Source organism: Eleutherodactylus coqui, chromosome 4 (genome assembly GCF_035609145.1).
Source record: "Eleutherodactylus coqui strain aEleCoq1 chromosome 4, aEleCoq1.hap1, whole genome shotgun sequence".
NCBI lineage: Eukaryota > Metazoa > Chordata > Amphibia > Anura > Eleutherodactylidae > Eleutherodactylus > Eleutherodactylus coqui.
In genome coordinates this window covers 73,404,159-73,413,035 of record NC_089840.1, presented here as the reverse complement: position 1 = coordinate 73,413,035, position 8,877 = coordinate 73,404,159, and positions in this window count along the sequence as shown.

Sequence of the window (8,877 nt, the reverse complement as noted above, 5' to 3'; positions counted from 1 at the left end):
CCGGAGCCCAGCGCTGGGCTCCGGGGCCTTCACCTGTCAGTGAACATCACCCCCGACCCATCACTTACCCCCCTGGCCCAGCGCTAGTTCCCCCGGCCTAGCGACAGCCCCCCCATCGCAGCGACAGCCCCCCCGGCCTAGCGACAGCCCCCCCCATCGCAGCGGCAGCCCCCCCCGGCACAGCGACAGCGACGACAGCCCCCCCCCGGCGCAGCGGCAGCCCCCCCGGCCCATCACTTACCTGGACGGCAGGACAGCTGGACGGCAGGACAGCTGGGCGGCTTCTCCGGACAGCTGGGCGGCTCTGCACCTTCCTCTAACAGAGGATGGTACAGAATGGCCGCTCCAGCGCGCTCCCGAGCAGTGACAGCTCATCTGCGCATGCGCAGAAGAGCTGTAGCGGGGAGCACACTGAAGCGGCTCGTGCTGAAAGGAGAAGACCGGACTGCGCAAGCGCGTCTAAAAAAGCAAGCTGCCAGCGAATTTAGACGGAACCATGGAGACGAGGACGCTAGCAACGGAGCAGGTAAGTGAATAACTTCTGTATGGCTCATATTTAATGCACGATGTATATTACAAAGTGCATTAATATGGCCATACGGAAGTGTATAACCCCACTTGGTTTCGCGAGACCACCCCTTTAAGTGTGCATAGATATGGAGCTTCCACGCGACCATGGCAGAGGGAAGCTGGATGTGGAACTCCAGCAGCTGCCATTACACAGAGGGTCCCATAAATCATGGTTAGAGCCTTGGATGTATGTGGACCAAAACCACTGAAAAGGAAGATGCCAAATTTTGTATAGATTGAGCATGCAGTATATGGGAAAGGCTCAAGTTAATATATGCCTTGCTGCTGCCAATTTGGAAAAATTGAAAAATTATATATACGCAGATGTGTTATGCTGTATTTGGTAAATAATGTTGCGACTCTCAGTTTTGAATTTTGTTACTGGCATATGGCATTTCTCACCAGATTTTCCCTTCTGGAGGTTGTATCTCTAATTTTCAGTTGTTCCTAAGCTGTTAGGAGGACAATAGCTGCTATGATGTCTTCTATACACTACGCATGGAGAAAATAGCAGATTCTGCTCACTAACCCTGCAAATGTAAAAAAGAGGTAGGTAGGCTTCTTAGAAGCCTACCTACCTTTTTTTACATTTGCATTGTTATCCGCTAAGGCCGCCTGCAGACGAGCGGAAATCCCGCCGCGGGATTTCCCGCGGGATTTCCGCCGCTGAAAGTCTGCATAGGAGTGCATTACAATACGCACTCCTATGCAGACGGCCGCGGTTTGGCCGCGCGAAATCTCGCGCGGCAAACAAACCGCGGCATGTTCTAATTTTGTGCGGAGCACGCACTCACCTGGCCGCCGGCTCCGGTCTGCGCATGCGCCGGCTGCGCGGCAGCCGGCACATCAAAGAGCCGGGGCCGCCAGGCGCGGGTGAGTACGCGCTCGCCCCTGCAGGCTCTGGGGTCGGATCGCGCGGCGAGATTTCTCGCTGCCGGATCCGACCCGCTCGTCTGCAGGCGGCCTAAAGCTGACATTTTTTTCTGGTTTGGGCTCTGTCTACTATCATTGCCTGGCTATGGGGTCCCCACTATAAAGGGTGAGCTCTACCTTTTCTTATCGCACATCTGCTCACTAACCCTCTGTTGCACACAGTGAGAAATAACAGCATCATGAAAGACACATGAGATGTACTGAGCAGTGTAGATGTAATTCCAGTAGCTGTAATTCACTTAATTATAGTTTAACTACATCTGTGGGAGTTTCTGCTCGTCCCCCCCTCTTTCTCTCTATAGACTTCCTTGGGCAACATGAGACAACACCCCCCATTTCCTATCATTTATCTCAGTGTCTCTGTTACTGAAAAGGTACTTCCCTTGACAACGGGCAGTAAACAGCAAATTACAAGTAAGGGAGACCCCCCTAGTGGTCTGCACTTCAGTGGGATTTTTCAACACAAAAACATTATTTTAGTGTCACATTGGCTACCGCATAAGCTCAAATTTGTTATGAAGTGGCCCTTTAAGATTGTTAGTACATTCTACTGTTCAACTCCAACAATTTTCACTTTGCAGATTTGAAGAATGAACTAATGACTGACATTTTCTTGAGCCATCAGGGCATCTGTATTAGACCTGATCCTATGCCATAAATATACAGTACTGTTTTTATGCAGTTGGGGCATGGCAATATCCCTGCAGCATGGAAATCTAGTTAAGTGAAAAGCTCTAGAAGATGGGGAGAGCAGCCTTACTCCAAGTAGAAATGGAATATTAAAGCGGTTGTGCCAAGTTATAAAGTTATCCCCAATCCACAGTATTGGGGATAACGTTATGAATGGTATGGGTCTGACCACTGGGACCCCTGCTGATCTCAAATATGTGGGGTCAGGTCAGCCCACGAGTAAATGGAGGAGACGTTGCATTGGTGCACTGCTGCTCCATTCACTTAAATTACAGCATCAGGGATTACTGAGTTTGAGCACTTTAGCATTCTCCAGTGCTGTCAGTGAAGCAGCAACGCACCTGCACAACTACCACTCCTTTCACTTGGGGACCAACTGAACCTTCGTTCTCAAGATTGTTGGGGTCCCAATGTTTGGACCCCCACCAATCATAATGTTATCCCCTATCCTATGCATAGAGGATAACTTTATAACTTGGCAGAAAGCCTTTAAGTATTTTTATACAGGGATTCTTTTTAAAATATTGCTTTAGCCTAATAAAAAGTACTTTAATGGTCTTCTCCAGTAATGCTTTGTGTACTTACTCTAGCAAAGGTCATAAACTCCACAGAGGCATCAAGTTAGAAGATTCTTATGACTGACCATAACTTAATTACTGACGGGTCAATGTCTAATTCATCAAACAGACAGAACAAAAATATTAATTTACTGATGGCAGATAGAATATGGGTGATTTATCCATTTATCCCCTGTTCTGCTCTATAAAAAAAAAATGGTTATGAGAGTTGAGCAATAGATTTTCTCATTTCAAGTAGTGACTTTAGTTTGAACCTAAAGTATTCAGAGTAAGAGAAAAGAATGTGATATTCTGCTCACAAGGCTACTTATTTATGTCACACAGATCAACCAAAGTGAGAGAAAGTTAAAAGAAGAATGCAGCCAAGTCGTAAATTATACCTGCTAGCTGACTTGGAGGAACATGACTTTCCTATACACAAGGCTTAAACTATTTTGCCTAGCTCAATCCCTCCCTAATTTAAACCCGCAATTGAGAATTGTAAATAAAAATCTTTGTATGCCTTGCACAGGAGAATACAGTATAGGTTAAGTATAATGTATGTATCTGCTACTGGGCAGACTATAGGAAAGGTCATCAGTTTTGTACCTATTTTGCCATGATTCCGTATTTTCCAGACCTTGTCAAAAACGTGATAATGCTATACTCAACAAAATTTGATGTAAAAAATTGATCTTTTCAGTGCTAGGTGTAGAATTGGAAAGGATTATTATACCCGCACTGTCAAAATTAATCAAAATGAAACTGTGTGTGATTGTAACCTTGATATAAGTAAGTGATTACAATATCAGAACAAAAGGATAATTTATTATGGAAACCTAAACACTTGAAGTGAGGCTCCAGTACCGTGTTGTACCGCCTCTAGCTTGGATAATGATGTAATTCAGAGGGGGGGGGGGGGGGGGGGATGCAGGCTATACTACCCTGTTGTACCACCTCTAGCTTGGATAATGATGTAATACAAGGGGGGGGGGGGGCATGGAGGCTCTAGTACCTTGTTTCACCACCTCTAGCTTGGATACAAGATGTGATACGGTGGGCATGGAGACATATAGGTTCTGCATGGTATCCTTTGGCATATCAGTCCGCATTTGCTATAACTGAGCAAATCGTGCAAACTCGTAGGCTGTCAAAGTCGGCATCCCAGAAGGTCTCATGCATGTTCTATTGGCGATAAATCTGGTGACCGGGCAGGCCACGGAAGTGTGACAATGTTGTTGAGGCATTCCTGTGACACCACTGCCGAGCATCATTTTGCTGGAAAATGCCTCTTGGAAGCCACCATGAGAGGAACACATGTGACTGCAGCATGTCCTAAACATATTACTGAGCTTTTATTGTTCCTCGTACCACTACTAGGGGTGACTGACTGTCGTATGCGATGGCCCTTAGACCATCACACCAGCAGGGTGGGGCAGTATGCCACTCCACAACACAGGCAGGATCACCCCAAGGTCTTCAGACACATACACAGCCATCGTCAGTGCCCAATCTAAACCTAGATTTTTCCCTGAAAACAACCCTGTTCAACTCCACAGCAGTCCAGTTTTATCATTCATGACACCACTGAAAACAGGTGATGGCGGGTGTCAAAGGCAGTACACATAATGGGTGCCATAAGACCAGATGTACTTGAGCCAAGTGCCTAGAAATGGTTCCAACAGACACAAGAGCCTGTAATGATGATGCCACCTGTCCTTGGGTGGCACACAACGAAACATTTGTAGCTGCTTGTGCTTGTCGGACGAAGAGACAGTCCTCTCTACTGGTTCTCTTTCAATGGTGTTCTGAGCCTGATCACTTTGTGTGTGTGCTATCACGCATCCACTGGTCCCAACACTTCCTAACAGTCTGGTCAAAACAGCCCAAATAGCGGGCAGTTCGTAGATACGACCATCCAGCTTCTCGTATTCCAATAGTGCACCCCCTCTTAAACTCTGTTAACTGGATGAAATCTCTTTGATTGAGTTGTAGAGTCGTCTAATGGTCCACAAGCTCTACACAAGCAGGAAAAGAGGTCCACTACACATAAGGAGCCTCTGAGAGCCTTTTTGATAGACTAAAACCATTCATCTAATCACACCACAACCCTAATCATGTGCATATCTGTCCAAGATGAAACTGCATGCTGAGTTTTGTGTAAAATTACAATTCCTTATAGGTGCTTGATTTTTTTTGACAAAGAGTGTATTTCAGAAAGACTGACAGTATTGCTTTGAGAGGAAACTATCAGGACTGGGTAGAAACAAGGGGGTACGGAAGTCCCTACGCCAGCCCTCTCCTGTTTCCCTGCCTACTTGCCCCCCTGGGCTACGGCCGAGGGCCACAACTGGGCAACAGTCCCTACTCTGCACTAAGGACGACCCTGTAAGGGAAGGGATAAGTGGAGACCAACTAACCGAAAACAACAGACAAAAACACAGAACCTCAGCGTCAGGGAATAGCAAAGTCAAACCAACCAGGAACGTCAGGCTGAGGGAAAAGACAAGCTCAGAGTCAGGGATTAGCCGAGTCAAAAACTAGAGGCAAAACTGATATCGCGGGTATTAGCTGGACAAAACCAAATCAAACACTGGCACTGGGGTCTAGTATCAGACAGACTAAATACAGAAGTCCCCACCTAGAGCGGGGTGGAGTGAGATGACGCACTAGACGGTGATGTCATAAATTCGGCCCCTTCATGCCACTCCTCCTAACAGGAAAGCCCCGAGCCCAGCCGGGACAAATGCGCCCCCGCACCGCCGACCAGCCTAAGCAACCACCAGCACGGGGGAGACCCAAGCAGAGATGCCCGCAAGACCACCGGCGGCCCCAGGAAGACCAGCGTGCCCATGCTGAGTACCCGCGCCCCCCCCCCCAACGGGGAGCCTCCTCCTAACAGAAACAGGGATTATGGAAGAGAAAAAGGAAAATCTTGTTTTGACAATACTTTTTTAAGCAGCCCAATACTATCCTAAAAGCCCCATTTTGGAGCTATGCCTTGGTTCAGTATAAAATCAAGTTAATTAACATGTATCAAGGTCACTGCCAGACAACGCAGGACTCATAAATTTGGATGAACTCTGGGTTGAATACATTGAAGTCTCGTCTAGATGAATGTGCTTTTTTTCAGCCCATTGAGACATCAAGTGAAAAGTTACACTCAATTTCTGTCAAGGTACAATTTGTTTGTTTTCCTTGGAAAACCATGAAATTCTCAAGTATTCCCAAACTACTGATATATTTTATTTTCCTCTCCTCTTTTGTACATCTCTCATATCCATATAGACTCAGAGACAATACCATAGCCTGGAAAATTTTTATCTTTGATATAAGCTTCACTGCATTTAAATCCTTGCTCTACCAATTGCAAGTCTACATTATTTTTATGCTTTCGCATTTAAATTAATGTTAGAAGACAAAGGTCATCTTTACTTATGTGTTCACTATTCATTTTAAGGTTATCAACCTTCATGTCTTCTTCATATTTGTGGCATAATTACTATATGTTAGGTTGGTGATGTTTCTTTGATTCTCTTCTTCCGGTCAGCTGTCAACTCAGAACCTGTGAAGTACACTCATTGTAAAACAATAAAAATCAATCACATACAGAAGAAGGAGTTGTCAGAATCGAATGAAGCTTTATATGTGGGATTGCAACATTGATATAAGTAAATGATTACAATATCAGAGCAAAAGGATAATTTATGGTAAAAAACAGAACCCTTGAAGGGAGGCTCTAAGACCCTGTTGTACCGCCTCTAGCTTGGATACAAGATGTGAAATGGGTGGGCTCTGGTATTCTGTTGGGCCTCCTCTAGCTTAGATGCAAGATGTGATATGGCTGGGCATGGAGACAAACGGGTTCCGTATGGTATCCTGTAGTATATCAGTTCACATTTGCTGTAAATGAGCTTCCAGATCATGGATACTTGTAGGCTGTAAAAGTTGGCATCCCAGATGGTTCTATACATGTTCAATTGGTGATAAATCTGGCGACCAGGCAGGCCATGATAGTGTGGCAATGTTGTGGAGGCATTCTTGTGACACCCTTAGTGTGTGCGGCTGAGCATGATGACTGTCATAAGAGATGGCCCCCTACATCATCACACCAGCAGTGGGGGCAGTGTACCGTTCAACAGCAAAAGCAGGATTGAGGCACTCACCACTAGGTCTCCAGACACAAACACGACCATCGACAGTGACCAAACTAAACCTGGATTCATAGCTGAAGACAACCCAATCCACTCTGTAGCAGTCCTATTTCATCATTTATGACACCAATGCAAACAGAGGCGACTGTGAGTATCAAAAGCACTACATGTACTTGGAGCCGTGAAACCAAATGTCCTTCAGCTAAGTTTTGGGAAATGGTTCTGACAGACACAGGGGACTGTAACGATTGTGCCACCTGTGTCTGGATGGTGGAAAACGAAACAGTTGGAGTTGCTTGTGCTTGTTGGACGATCAGACAATCCTCTTTTTTCTAGTGGTCTATCAAATTCGTCCTGAGCATGCCCTCATGCATCCACTGGTCCCATAGAGACTGGATGGTTGTATCAACGAATTGCACATGGTCCAAATGACCCAAGTGGCTGGCAATTCGTTGATATGACCATCCAGCTTCTCCAATTCTAGAGATGCGCCCCTTTTCAACCTGTGTTAACTTGGCGGAATCTCTTCAATTGCATTGTAGAGGCATCTAGTGGTCAACAAGCTCTACACAAGCGGAAGAAGAGGCCACTATACACAAGTAGCCTCTGAGAGCCTTTGTTTAGGCTAAGGGTGGAACCACTTTTAGGGCCTCAGGTGGCAAGACCATTCAACTAATCAAGCCATAACTGCAATTATTTGCATATGTGCCAGAGATGTGCAGCAAAATGACAACTCCTTCTAGGTGTTTGATTTTTTTCGATAAAGAGTATATTTATTTCTTAAACTGCAAACCCTGATGCACTTTAGCTTGCATCTGGTTCTTTCCCTTCTCTTTCTGTCCTGACTAGATCCAATTTGCTCTCTTCTGTCAAGTCTCTATTGATTGTGTTAAATCTTCTGCTTCTCTGCAATATGACCCCAGGGGTAAACATAAATGAGAGGAGGGGGGGGGGGGGGTTGTGTTCTGGTTCTGGTTAACAGCACCAGATTCCCAACCATATTGAACAGAAGGACATTTTGAGGACAACTTTGAGGTAATTCCCCAATATCATGTTTGCTTACTTAGCACCTATAGGAAGGAATCCCTACACAGCTTTTTGGCACCTAGGCTAGGCCTTCCTTCTCCAGAGACCCCATATCAGCCACATAATCTACATCTATTGTACATACAACTTTGACATTAGAAAGCCCCAGTTTCACAAAACAACAATAGACTGACAGCCTTTTTCAGAAAGCTATTTAGTTTGACCATTCTTAACTATGAATGCCAGTGCACTACAGAGCCTCCAAAGCTAGGAGTACAATTTACTTGCTTTATTGAACAGAGTTCAACATAGTTTTGCCTGTGCTAATATGGTTACATAGGTTTTAGTTGACTTAGCAAAGAGTGTTCACCGTCAGAGCACCAGAGTAATGATTGCTGAAAATGGGGATTCACAGTCCTATGTGAATACTTAATTATAAAGCAGTCATTCCAAGCAGAAGAGTATAGAGGATTTTGTAAAAGAAAAGTTGGACACATTTGTATAGTATGCACATGCACGCACAAATAGAAACACACTGTGACATACATACACACATACAACCATGCATACAAACATCATAACACAAAAAAGGTTTGGTATCGAGAATGGATTGAACCTAGGAGGGGGCTTTTTACATCAGTGGAGAATATGAAAAATCTGGAGCAGAGATAGAACGCTGGCATGGTGACCCACTAACACCAATTTAGAGGCCATAAAACTCTCACATCCCTTATCAGTGGACTAATTAAGTATTTACTCCTCTGCTCATCCTGTTCTGGTATTGTTTTAGTGCAAATGAATCACACTATGTCTGTGCCTTGTCGTATGTATATATATGTGTGTGTGTATATATATATATATATATATATATATATATATATATGCCTCTTCAGATTTATGTCAATTTATGCCTGAGGAAGAACCCTATGTAAGTTTGAAAGCTTGCA